Raw genomic sequence first — 13,367 nt, forward strand, 5'->3', positions numbered from 1 at the left:
GCTTCACCTAATTCACCTACTAGTTTTAACCTAACATTCTTCATCAACTTATTAATTTCAACAAGTTAAGTTTTCTACCCAAATAGGTTTGGTAAATGCACAAGTTAAGTATTAGATAATACTTCTGAAATTAGTAATTTTTTTAATAAAAAAACTCTAATATTATTTTTTTGAAAAAATTGTGAATTTTATATTGTAGGTATAATTAAATCCATAAAGTTATATTGAGTGAGGGATGAGATAACATATGAAATACACTATCTATCTTTGCTTAATTCAGGCTCGTTTTGTAATTTTACGATTTGATTTGATTGTGTTATAGGTTTTGAGCTATACAAAGGTAGATTGTGTAATTGATATTGATTTGAGGCTAATTATATTCAAGCAATTACGAGGTCATAAGACATCAATCGAGACATCCAGACTAGAAAAAGAAGTCTTTTGGCTTATGCCTTGCAGCGCTGCGGCACCCCACAGTGCCCTATGTGGTCTCGATGTTGTAAGATAGAATGGTAACTATCTGCAAAAAGAGTTTGGCGCTGTGACTCCCCAAAATTTTTGCATGTGAGTTTACTGGTTAACCTATCTCATATTCCGTTGTTCTAAACTTATTTTCTCTCTTTTTTCTTTTTCCATTTGTTCTCTTTTAGTCCAACTTGGTTTTTAAATACTTCCTCATCATTTGACCACCATTTTCAGCTTGGATTTTTAGTATTTTTTTTCTTTTTGCTCCTTTGAATTTACGAGAGTTTGAACTTGTTTGATGTAATCTTGGTTTCAATTTTATAGTTGATTGGTATTTTGTTATATGTTGGGAAGCATGGATAATGTTTAACTTAGGCTTTACATTGAATCTTTAACTTGTGACATTTTAATAAGATTTAGTTAGAAGCAATAGATTATGTTAGCTTGTTAATATATTTTGACGAGTATTGTTCTAACCAACCTAGAACTAAACCTAATGAATATCAATTAGACACGCATGAAAATTAGGCATTCTACCAAAATATCTCTTGATCTTAATGCTACTGAAAAATTTGATTAAGCATGCTTAATCGTATTGGATTAGAACAACAAATACCTTTGAGATAATTTAATTATCTCAAGTAATTAAATTGGTTAGGTGAAGGTTTCATATAAATAAGTGGTGATACCTCAATGAATTAATTTTTTTGGATAGAGCTGGGAGAGATCATTATAACCCAAGCTAGGTCTCTTTTTATTGATTCTTTACAATTCTTCGTTCATTTCATGCAATTTAGCTTTCTTGCGATTGAAATCAACTTCAAAACCCCACCTTTTTTTGTTCCCATGCATGGTTGGAAATTAGTTTGAGTTTGAAGAATTAGTGTGCTTGTTGAGTTCAACCCGGATTTACCACCAAGACTAGTGCTTAGTGTGAATTTGGTAATTTATTTAGCACGAAATTGAGTGACAAAATCCGTTTGTCAAATTGGTGCCATTGTCGGGGAGTGCTTAGATTATCTTTTTGAAAGAGTTTTCTATCTTTAATTTTATTGTTCTTTATCTTTCTTTTTCTTTATCAAGAAGTTCCATGTAGTGTGAGGAGCAAATTGAACCTCAGAGCCTTCTCCTTTACCTTAAGGAGGATGCAAATCTTCCTATTCTCCTTGCAGGATCTAAGACCACGTGTGGACTCAGATGAAGAAGCTTTTCCTTGGAAAAGTTTTTCCTGCTTCTTTTAGTTCCAACCGTGTGTATATATATTGAAAAAAAAAGAAGAGAAAACAAGGTACATACACATCCAATAACACTCTCCTCATATTTATAATTCAAAAAAAAAAAAAAAAAAACAATAAATTAAGGATATTGTCTATTTAAGCATAAATGATATGTCTTTAATCCGTAATTTTACTTTAGGTACCGCACTTAATTAAAATGATCGTGTATATAGCAATGAAGACAATTGTCCACATATTTTTACACATCATTATCTCCTAACTAATGTAAAACTTTGTTTGTACTTCCAAACAAATAGATGTATCTTAGACTAATATATATTTAATCATAATCATAAATGAAACTGCTGAATCGAGTCAAACTCTTGTCGTTAAAGTTGGTGACAAAGGGAAGAACGTGGTGCAAGAAAATCAGCCACAACAACAATCAACTTCTGTGGCTTCTCTCTCGGTTCAACTTACAAGATATGATCACAAACTCCATCAGAGCACAATATGGAGGCCCATCTCAGACTTCTTTCATGTACTCTAAACCATACACCAAAAGAATCGACAACTTGAGAATGCCGCTTGGATATCAGCCTCCAAAATTCCAGCAGTTTGACGGAAAGGGCAATCCAAAACAGCACGTTGCTCACTTCGTCGAAACATGTGAGAATGCAGGATCAAGAGGAGATCAACTAGTCAGACAATTTGTTCGAAGCTTGAAAGGAAATGCTTTTGAATGGTATACTGATCTGGAGCCAGAAAGCATTGAGAGTTGGGAACAACTAGAAAAGGAGTTTCTCAATCGCTTCTACAGCACCAGGCGTACTGTAAGCATGATGGAGCTTACAAATACGAAACAAAGAAAGGGAGAACCAGTCATCGACTACATCAATAGATGGAGAGCTCTAAGTCTTGACTGTAAAGATCGGCTCACCGAACTGTCGGCTGTAGAAATGTGCACCCAAGGCATGCACTGGGGACTCCTCTACATTTTGCAGGGAATAAAGCCCCGCACATTTGAAGAAATGGCAACTCGAGCTCATGATATGGAGTTGAGCATCGCCAGTAGAGGAACTAAAGATTTTCTTGTTCCTGAAGTAAAGAAAGACAAGAAAGAGATGAAGAGTGCTGAAAAGATAGTGAAAAGCACAGCGAAAGAATCTATGGTCGTAAACACAACCCCGCTGAAATTCTCCAAAGGAAAGGAAGCGAGGGTTGAAAAGAAGGATGATGAAAGCGAAAGGCGACGTCTGAATTTAAAAGAAAGGCAGGAAAAATTTTACCCATTTCCTGATTCAGATATCGCTGACATGCTAGAGCAACTACTAGAGAAGCAGCTGATCCAGCTGCCAGAATGTAAACGACCTGAGCAAGCAGGAAAGGTAGATGATCCCAATTACTGCAAGTATCATCGGGTCATCAGTCATCCAGTAGAGAAATGCTTCGTGCTGAAGGAGCTAATTCTAAGGTTGGCTCGTGAGAAAAGGATTGAGCTAGATTTGGAGGAAGTAGCTCAAACAAACCACGCTGAAGTGACGATAATGTCTGAGGCTTCTTCGTCGAGATTGATTTTTGAGCAAAGGAAAAGCTTGGTCCAGTTCGGGACCTTTGAGCCTATAGTTGTCCAATTCTTTCAGGAAATCTCATACGAGGATCCTCAAGGAGAGAAAAGACCAATTGAAGAAGACGATGAAGGGTGGATAGTGGTGACCCACCGAAAGAAAAGACAGTCGATCCCGACCCAAAGAGAGTCTCGCTCTTACCAAAACTATAGAAGAGGAAATAAGACTCAAAAGAATAAGAAAAAGAAGAAGACTCATAAGCTTAAGCTCGTACATAATGAAGACATGAATTTCTCTCGACCTCAACGCTTAGTGACCTTGGCAGACTTCCTTCCAAAAAGCTTCCTTTGTGATCATCAGGATGAAGACCCAGAAGTCGTTGCGTGTCATGCTATCAACACAACGGAGGAAGAAATAATCCCTCCAAGATCACTAGAAGGAGAGGGAGTATCAAAAGACCTTTCAAGGTTTAATGTAGAGGATCTATTATCACTTCCTCAAGAGACCAAAACCATCCTTATTGATGCATTGCTAAATTCAAGAGCATCAAGTTCGAGTACTCCGACTATGACATATGAGAGTGGTTCTTATTGTATGTCTATAGACTTCTCAGATGAGGATTTGTTGTTGGGATCTAAACTTCATAATAGACCTTTGTATGTTTCTGGATACGTTCGAGAACAGAGAGTCGATCGAATCCTCATTGATAATGGCTCAGCTGTCAACATAATGCCAAAGTCGACTATGTGGCAATTAGGCATCTTGATGGACGAGCTCTCAAATAGCAAGCTAGTAATTCAAGGTTTTAACCAAGGTAGCCAAAGAGCAATAGGCATGATACGGTTAGAACTCATAATTGGCGACCTAAAGGCCAGTGCATTGTTTCATGTCATAGACTCAAGGACTACTTACAAGTTGTTACTAGGGCGTCCTTGGATTCATGGAAACGGAGTAGTAACTTCAACACTGCATCAGTGCTTCAAATTTTATCAGGACGGTGTAAAGAAGGTTGAAGCCGACTCTAATCCATTCTCAGAAGCTGAGTCTCACTTCGCAGATGCAAAGTTTTATTCAAAGAATAATAATATTTTAGAAGTTTTGCCTGCAGAAACCCCTCTTACAAAAGGAGAAGATAATTCACAACTGAAATCACTCGCAACCACAGAACCACATGAAAGTGCGAGAACCTTTAACTCTGGAAAGGGTGAAGCATACACTAGCAGCACAAAGGGTATGATCTTGAAGGATGAAAATGCTGCAAACACACCAGTTTTGCGTTATGTCCCTCTGTCAAGGCGCAAGAAAGGCGAATCACCATTCATGGAGTCTCCAAAAGGTTTGAAAGTTGGTGACATCGAAATCATAAAAGAAAGCTTCACTACACCACTAACTAAGATAGCGAAGCAGGAGGTAAAGGTAGATCTGGTGGAAGCAAACTTGCCCCAAAGGCGAACGAAAGACGGATTCGACCCCAAGGCTTACAAATTGATGGCGAAAGCAGGTTATGACTTCACAGCTCACACCGAGTTTAAAAGCTTGGAAATTCATGACCGACCTGAGCTCTCCTCAACTCAAAAGAAGCTTCTACGGGAAGGACATTCTATACCCGTGTCGAGAAAAGGACTCGGATACAAGTCGCCAGAACCGATCCGTATAACTAAAAAGGGGAAGGAAAAAGTGGTTGACATCAATCATATAACTATAGAGGAGGATGACAATACTGACGTAAAAGAAGGTGATAATCAGAGAATCTCAGTATTTGATCGAATTAGACCATCTGTTGCACGTCCCGTAGTATTTGAAAGGCTAAGCATGACAGAGGCAGAAAGAGAAAGGCTCCAGTCAGTACCAAACCTTGAGAGACATTCGGTCTTTCGAAGGCTAACTACGACTCCCATAAAGGAAGAAAGCACATGCCATGCCTTGACAACTACAAGACCATCAGCCTTTGAAAGGCTAGGTGTGTCTAAAAAGAAAAATGTACAAGCACCCCGTGCTCCGATTTTTAATCATCTCGGGGATAAAGGATCACACGACAACATTGATTCCAACATAGATACAAAGAAGAAGGAACCAATGTCTCGTGTGAAAGTTTGGCGTCGAATTAAGCATACAGATGTCGAGAATTATCGTAGTAAGAAGTTTCCTTGCGAGACAAAGGAAAATGGAGAAATTCATAGCAACGTTCCTTCTCGCATGAAAAGAAAAACTTTTGTTACTCTCAATACAAGTCAAGGTTCGTTAAAGGTAAAAAGACATGATGTTATACTAACGAATCCTGAAAAAGAAGGGTCGGAACAAGGGGAAGGTGAAACTTCATGTCATCACATCACCATTATTGAGGAATCAGAGACTGGAACTCATGAAGAAGAGACGCAGAAAATGCCCCACAAAGTTTAGAGGATGGTGGTCAATCTACTGTAGACGAGCTAAAAGAGGTGAACCTTGGTACAATAGAGGAACCACGTCCGACTTTCATTAGTGCGTCCCTCTCTAACGAAGAGGTGGATAAATATATGAGTTTGCTCACCGAATACAGGGACATCTTTTGCGTGGTCGTACAAGGAGATGCCAGGACTTGACCCAAAAGTAGCAGTCCATCATCTTGCAATTAAACCCGGATATCGACCGATTAAACAAGCACAACGACGTTTTCGACCGGAGCTTATCCCTCAAATCGAGGTGGAAGTCAACAAGTTGATCGAAGCAGGATTCATTCGCGAGGTCAAATATCCAACGTGGATAGCAAACATTGTCCCTGTTAGAAAAAAAAAAATGGACAACTTCGCGTTTGTGTAGACTTTCGCGATCTGAATAATGCATGCCCTAAAGATGATTTTCCCTTGCCCATCACCGAAATCATGGTTGATGCAACTACTGGACACGAGGCGTTGTCATTTATGGATGGGTCGTCTGGATATAATCAAATACGGATGGCCCTCTCAGATGAAGAAATGACAGCTTTCAGAACTCCAAAGGGAATATACTGTTACAAGGTGATGCCCTTTGGATTGAAAAATGCCGGGCGCTACTTATCAACGTGCCATGCAGAAAGTGTTTGATGATATGTTGCACAGGTATGTTGAATGTTATGTTGATGATCTTGTAGTCAAAACAAAGAGACGACAAGACCATTTGAAGGATCTAAAAGTCGTGTTTGATCGCTTCGCGAAAATATCAGCTAAGGATGAACCCTCTCAAGTGTGCGTTTGGTGTAACTTCAGGAAAATTTCTTGGCTTCATTGTAAGGCATCGAGGGATCGAAATAGACCAGTCCAAGATTGATGCCATTCAGAAGATGTCAAGACCTAAAAGTTTGCATGACCTAAGAAGTCTCCAAGGACGATTGGCTTACATCCGAAGGTTCATCTCTAACTTGGCTGGCGGTCGGTGTCAACCTTTTCAAAAGTTGATGAGAAAAGGAGAAAATTTTGGTGTGGGATGAAGCTTGTCAGAACGCTTTTGATAGGCATAAAGAAATACTTGCTTACTCCCCCAGTGCTGGGAGCTCCAGTACCTGACAAACCACCTAATATTGTACATTGCTGCACAAAAGAAAGGTCCTTAGGAGCATTACTGGCACAAGAAGAGGTAAAGGGAAAGGAGCGTTCTCTCTACTATCTAAGCAGAACATTAATTGGGGCTGAAGTTAACTATTCTCCTATCGAAAAGATGTGTCTTGCACTTTTCTTTGCCATTGTGATAAGTTTGAGGCATTATATGCAGGCCTTCACGGTTCATCTAGTGGCAAAAGCAGACCCTATAAAGTATGTTCTATCCAGGCCAATCATCTCTGGACGCTTAGCCAAATGGGCGGTTCTACTCCAACAATATGACATTGTCTATATTCCCCAAAAGGCGATAAAAGGACAAGCGCTAGCAGACTTTTTAGCAGACCACCCAATTCCTTCGGATTGGAAGTTATGTGATGACCTACCAGACGATGAGGTTTTCTTCACAGAAGTTATGGAACCTTGGACTATGTACTTCGATGGTGCAGCTCGAAGAAGTGGTGCGGGGGCAGGCATTGTCCTCATTTCTCCTGAGAAGCATATGTTGCCTTATAGCTTTGCACTTTCCGAATTGTGTTCAAACAATGTGGCTGAATATCAGGCTTTGATAATTGGCCTTCAAATAGCATTAGAAATCGGAGTGTCATTCATAGAGGTCTATGGTGATTCAAAATTGATAATCAATCAACTCTCGCTTCAATATGACGTGAAACATGAAGACTTGAAGCCATATTTTGCTTATGCTCGACAATTGATGGAAAAGTTTGATAATGTGATGTTAGAACATGTCCCTAGAGTAGAAAATAAGAGAGCGGATGCATTGACAAATTTAGCCACGGCCTTGACCATGCCAGATGATGTAACTTTGAACATACCACTTTGTCAACGATGGATTATACCCCCAGTTATGCCTGAATGTTAGGAAGTGAACATGACAACATCCTATTTGATTGATGAAGAAGATTGGCGTCAACCCATCATAGAATACACTATCCATTAAAAACATGATATCTTGAACATAGAAAGCTTCCAAAGGATTCTCGTCATAAAATTGAGATACGAAGAAGGGCAGCACACTTCATTTATTACAAGGGAACTTTATATCGCCGTTCTCTTGAAGGGCTCTTCCTTCGATGTCTCGGAAAGGAAGATTCGGTAAAAGCTCTAAAGGAAGTACATGCAGGTGTTTGTGGAGCACATCAATCGGGACCAAAGCTTCAATTCCAGCTAAGAAGAATGGGCTACTACTGGCCTAAGATGATCCAAGATTCAATAGACTATGTGAAGAAGTGTGAGCCTTGTCAATACCATGCAAACTTCATACACCAACCTCCAGAACCTCTTCATCCAACTGTGGCTTCTTGGCCTTTTGAGGCTTGGGGACTCGATCTGGTTGGCCCCATTACACCAAAATCATCAGCAGGACATTCTTATATCCTAGCAGCAACAGACTATTTTTCAAGGTGGGCTGAGGCCATTTCCTTGAGAGAAGCCAAGAAGGAGAACGTGGCAGACTTTATTCGAACACACATCATCTATCGATACGGTATTCCACACCGAATCGTGACAGATAATGGAAAGCAATTCTCCAATAGCATGATGGACAAGTTATGTGAAAAATTCAAAATCAAGCAATGTAAGTCATCCATGTACAACGTAGCTGCGAATGGACTAGCAGAAGCATTCAATAAAACGTTGTGTAATCTTTTAAAGAAAATTGTCTCCAAGTCAAAGAGGGATTGGGAAGAAAAGATCGGTGAGGCATTATGGGCTTATCGGACGACTCATCGCAACCCTATAGGGGTTGCACCATATTCGCTTGTTTACGGTGTGGAGGTTGTCCTTCCTCTCGAAAGGGAAATTTCGTCACTAAGAATGGTCGTACAAGAGGGATTGACTACCGAAGATAATGTGAAGTTACGTCTTCAAGAATTAGAAGCACTTGACGAAAAGCGATTAGAGGCTCAACAAGCATTGGAATGTTATCAAGCGAGAATGTCCAAAGCTTTTGATAAACACGTTAAACCTCGCTCCTTTCAAGTCGGTGATCTAGTACTTGCCGTAAGAAGACCGATCATCACAACAAGGCATACAGGAAATAAGTTCACATCTAAATGGGATGGACCCTACATTGTTAAAGAAGTTTATACAAATGGTGCATACAAGATCGTTGATCAAGACGGACTACGAATTGGCCCAATCAATGGTAAATTTCTTAAAATAATTTATGCTTAATTTTGTTAAGTAAAAAAAAAAAAAAAGTTGAACTACGTTATGACTTGATCCCTATATTATAAAGAGTACGTAGGCAGCTTAAGGAAAACCTTAAGCCCAGTCCAACAAAAAAAAATTGAACTACGTTATGACTTGATCCCTATATTATAAAGGGTACGTAGGCAGCTTAAGGAAAACCTTAAGCCCAGTCCAGCAAAAAAAAAAGTTGAACTACGATATGACTTGATCCATATATTATAAAAGGTATGTAGGCAGCTTAAAGGAAACTTTAAGTTCAGTCCAGTAAAAAAAGAGGAAGAAAGACAAATTACATTTAATAGAAAATATGATGAGGGGTGGAACAATGAAAGAATAATTTTTTTTAATATTATTATAAACTTCTAGCAAAAAAAAAAAAAATTAAAAAGCTTCCAAAGGATTGGCGTCAACCCATCATAGAGTATCTTGAACATAAAAAGCTTCCAAAGGATTCTCGTCATAAAATTGAGATACGAAGAAGGGCAGCACACTTCATTTATTACAAGGCAGCTTAAGGAAAACCTTAAGCCAAGTCCAGCAAAAAAAAAAAAGTTGAACTACGTTATGACTTGATCCCTATATTATAAAGGGTACGTAGGCAGCTTAAGGAAAACCCTAAGCCCAGTCTAGCAAAAAAAAAAAAAGTTGAACTACGATATAACTTGATCCCTATATTATAAAGGGTATATTGGCAGCTTAAAGGAAACTTTAAGTTTAGTCCAGTAAAAAAAGGAAGAAAGACAAATTACATTTAATAGAAAATATGATGAGGGGTGGAACAATGAAAGAATAATTTTTTTTATTATTATTATAAACTTCTAGCAAACAAAAAAAAATTAAAAAGGCATAAGTAGATAAACAAGAGAAGGCAGAGAATCATGGAGTCCATTTAAAGTTCTTCAGCTCCTCTAGTGTGCTTTCTAAAGATTCACGAAGTGTTGATAGCATTTTAGCGTCAATATCTCCAACGATCGGGGCACATTCGAGTTGGTAAATTTCCTCACAAGTCTTCGAAATCTCATGTTGCTTCTGCTTCAGCTCCAGGTCGTTCTTGAAAATTATGCCAGAAAGTTTAGCAGACTCAGCCCGCACCATCTTTAGTTTTGCCTCTAGTTTAGCCTCCTTAGCGGACAGTCGTGTAAGACGACGTTTAGCAATGTTGGTCTCTGCCAATATACGATTCTCATCAACTCGCAGAGTTCTTCAAAAAACCTTTTGCCTCCGTTAACTGAACATCCTTAGTTGATTGGAGTAGAAATCAGGAATGTATTTGATTATGGTTCTCGACACCTTGGAAGTAACAATTCACAAGCTCCCTCAAAACAATAAGGTTGTCGCTGTCGCTAGTCGCAATCGCATCAAAGATCTTATGCATTTCTGGTTCAATACTACTCAGTCGTTCAAAAGGGGTACGAATGATCTTCTGTCGTAGGTTTTCCCATAAGGTTATGGCAGTCTGTCGTCGGAGGTTAGAAATTAAGCTGTCAGCACAAAAATGAGAAATCTCAGAAGCTGCAATAGGCTCTGTTCCTTCCACTTTTTGAGGAGGTCCCTTGATCACAGGAGGACGAGCAGACACAATATTTGCGCCTATAGGTTTCTTAGAGTTCCCATTATAAGAAAGTACAATGTTACAGTCTTCTAGATTCGACATCGACTCTAGGGTATCTTCGATGTGTAGGTCATGATCACCTAAAGAAGACTGCAAAATAATATTAACAACAAGAAATAAGAGGAGTAAAGGAGAGAAAATACAATAAATAAATAAATAAAAAGGGAGACGAAAAGAAACCATGGGGGAAGGGACATCGAAGAATTGTGCAGCATCAGGGACCCGAATAGGAGACTCTTCATCATCGATCGACTGTTTGTTGGGCTTCTTGGGTCTCTTCCAATGGCGATCATCATTGCTGCTTTGACTGTCCTCAATACGTTTAGAATGATGCTTGGCAGCTATCGATAAGCGGTTGTCCTTACCCACATTGTCAATACCACCTTTAATAAGATGTTTAAATCGTGTAGAAAGAGACAAATTATCCACCAAGCGTTTTGTCCCTCCCTCAATTTTCTCCACAAGTCGTTCATCAGTTTCATCGGAGCATATCTTCTGATTTCCACTACCAAAATTATTTTCAATCTTTTTTGTGGTTTTGGATTTGATGTGAGGGGGAGTAGGACGATCTATCAAATGTTGTACTCCTTCTTGGAGGTAATCACCGTGTTTTGCAAGCCACCAGACCTTATAATGAGAGGTAACATGTGTGTCTGGGTTAGGGGCAGACACTGGAAGATATACTTGGGAAAGCGTATTCTCGCGAATACAAATCATTCAACAATATCGTACGTTAAAAAAATAATTGGCTTAGGGAATTTCTTCACCTAAGTCATATGGCACGTCTTGATAAAATCCAAATTGTCGGCTAAAGCGACAAGGACTATAAGGCTCAATAACTGTGGAGGATCCACATTGCGAGGATAGAAAACAAGAAGCGAATGCTTATGAAAAATGAAGCATTCCAACTAATTAACTCTCCATCATCCGTTAAGAGTTCGTCCTTATTCTTTGTTGGAAGACACGCATGCCATGACACATACTTTCCCTTGTGGATATGTGTTCGAGCCTCAAGATTAGTATAATATTTGGCCCCACCTTCACCAGAAAATTCAACCATGCAAGGACCCCTAAGACTCCTAGGGGCTTTATAATGAGTGTTGAAGGTAAAGAGCAAGCCACCCATGGACATAGTGAAGAGGAAAACAGGCATTTGAATAACCAAGTGATGAAGTAGAATCATGAACTTGGCGTAGGCCACTATAACTATTAGCTAAAACAGGGACGACAAGGCTAAATGTGTAGCCTTCCGCCATGAGGCTAGCAACCTTAAAAACCTCCAGACGAAGGGAAAGTTGCTTATCAGGGAACACAAACACCACATAGCCAACAAGAGAGAAATGCCGCTAGATAGGTTTTTGTCCCTATGATCATCAGTGGCGCTTAAGTCAAGGAACACTTTGAGTTCAGCTTCAGACCAGTCAGGACGTCTGATGGGAATTCCATCTGGATTATGAGTTGAGCGAAGGGCGAGAAGTCTTTTTTAGGCTTTCGAGGAGGCGGTTTCGAATACTTTACCTCAGATCGTGTAACCCAGAAAGAGATCCATTCACTTACAGTGATTTGAGAGTGATCCATGCGTTGAGAAACAATGCGGTAATCAGGCTGCAAATAAATGCTCACAACTTCTTGGACATACATCAGGTGATCCTATTTAAGTCTTGGTGGCAAGGAATGCTTTCTTCATAAAATCTACCTTTAATCGGGAGTCCTCCTAGTATCCATAAGTCACATAAGGAGATGGACTTCTCACCAGCTGAGGTGTGAAGAGTGTTTGTTAAAGGACACCATGCCTCGCAGAAAGCCCGATCAATGTCACTGTTGCGATCATATGTATATAGGGAAGTCATCACAGCATTAAATAATTTGCTTGAGTACTGCCGTATTTCTAGCAACAGCGAGCTCTAACCACTCCCAATAATGAGGAAGATAGTAAAATTCTATATGTACCTTGAGCACATTTCCCCAACGAATTTTTGGGTCGTTTATAATTCGACGACCCAACGTTGATTCTGGATCCTCATTTGGAGGCTTGTTGTGAATCGAAGACTCCAGAAACCAAGATTTTAAAGATGAATTTGGATTTACAAACCGTTCCTTGGACCATTTAGGCAAAAAGATAAAATTGTCCTCAAGTATTTGGGAGTCCATAATATTCTCAAATGTCCCCTCTCTCACAGGAAGAATGATCCATTCCTCTAAAGATTGATCTACGTCCTTCAGGATAATTAAACACCTTTTGGTTGAGTCAAAATACTCAGTGAAGTGCACCATGATGAAAAGTAGAGTTCCTGTAAAATAATAATAATAATAATAATAAGAAGTAGAAAAACAAAAAAAAAAAACCAAAAAACAAAAGAAAAGAAAAAGAAAAAAAAAGAAAGAAAGAAGAAAAAAAAAAGGGTGGGGAAGAAAAAGCAAATGAAGATTGAAGCCTAACGATGACAGAGTCGATCTCTCCTACTAGGGCGATAGATCTGACGGCAGAAGCCTGATCGTCCCTAGAAGAAGCTCAACAAAGTCATTTATGCAAACAAAGATTGAAGCTCGACGATGACAGAGTCGATCTCTCCTACTAGGGCGATAGATCTGACGGCAAAAGCCCGATCGTCCCTAGAAAAAGCTCAACAAAGTCATTTCTGCAAACGAAGATCGAAGCCCGACGATGACAGAGTCGATCTCAACTACTAGGGTGATAGATCTGATGGCAAAATCCCGATCGTTCCTAGAAGAAGCTCAA

This window comes from Cucumis sativus, chromosome 1 (assembly GCF_000004075.3).
Source record: "Cucumis sativus cultivar 9930 chromosome 1, Cucumber_9930_V3, whole genome shotgun sequence".
NCBI classification, from domain to species: Eukaryota; Viridiplantae; Streptophyta; class Magnoliopsida; order Cucurbitales; family Cucurbitaceae; genus Cucumis; species Cucumis sativus.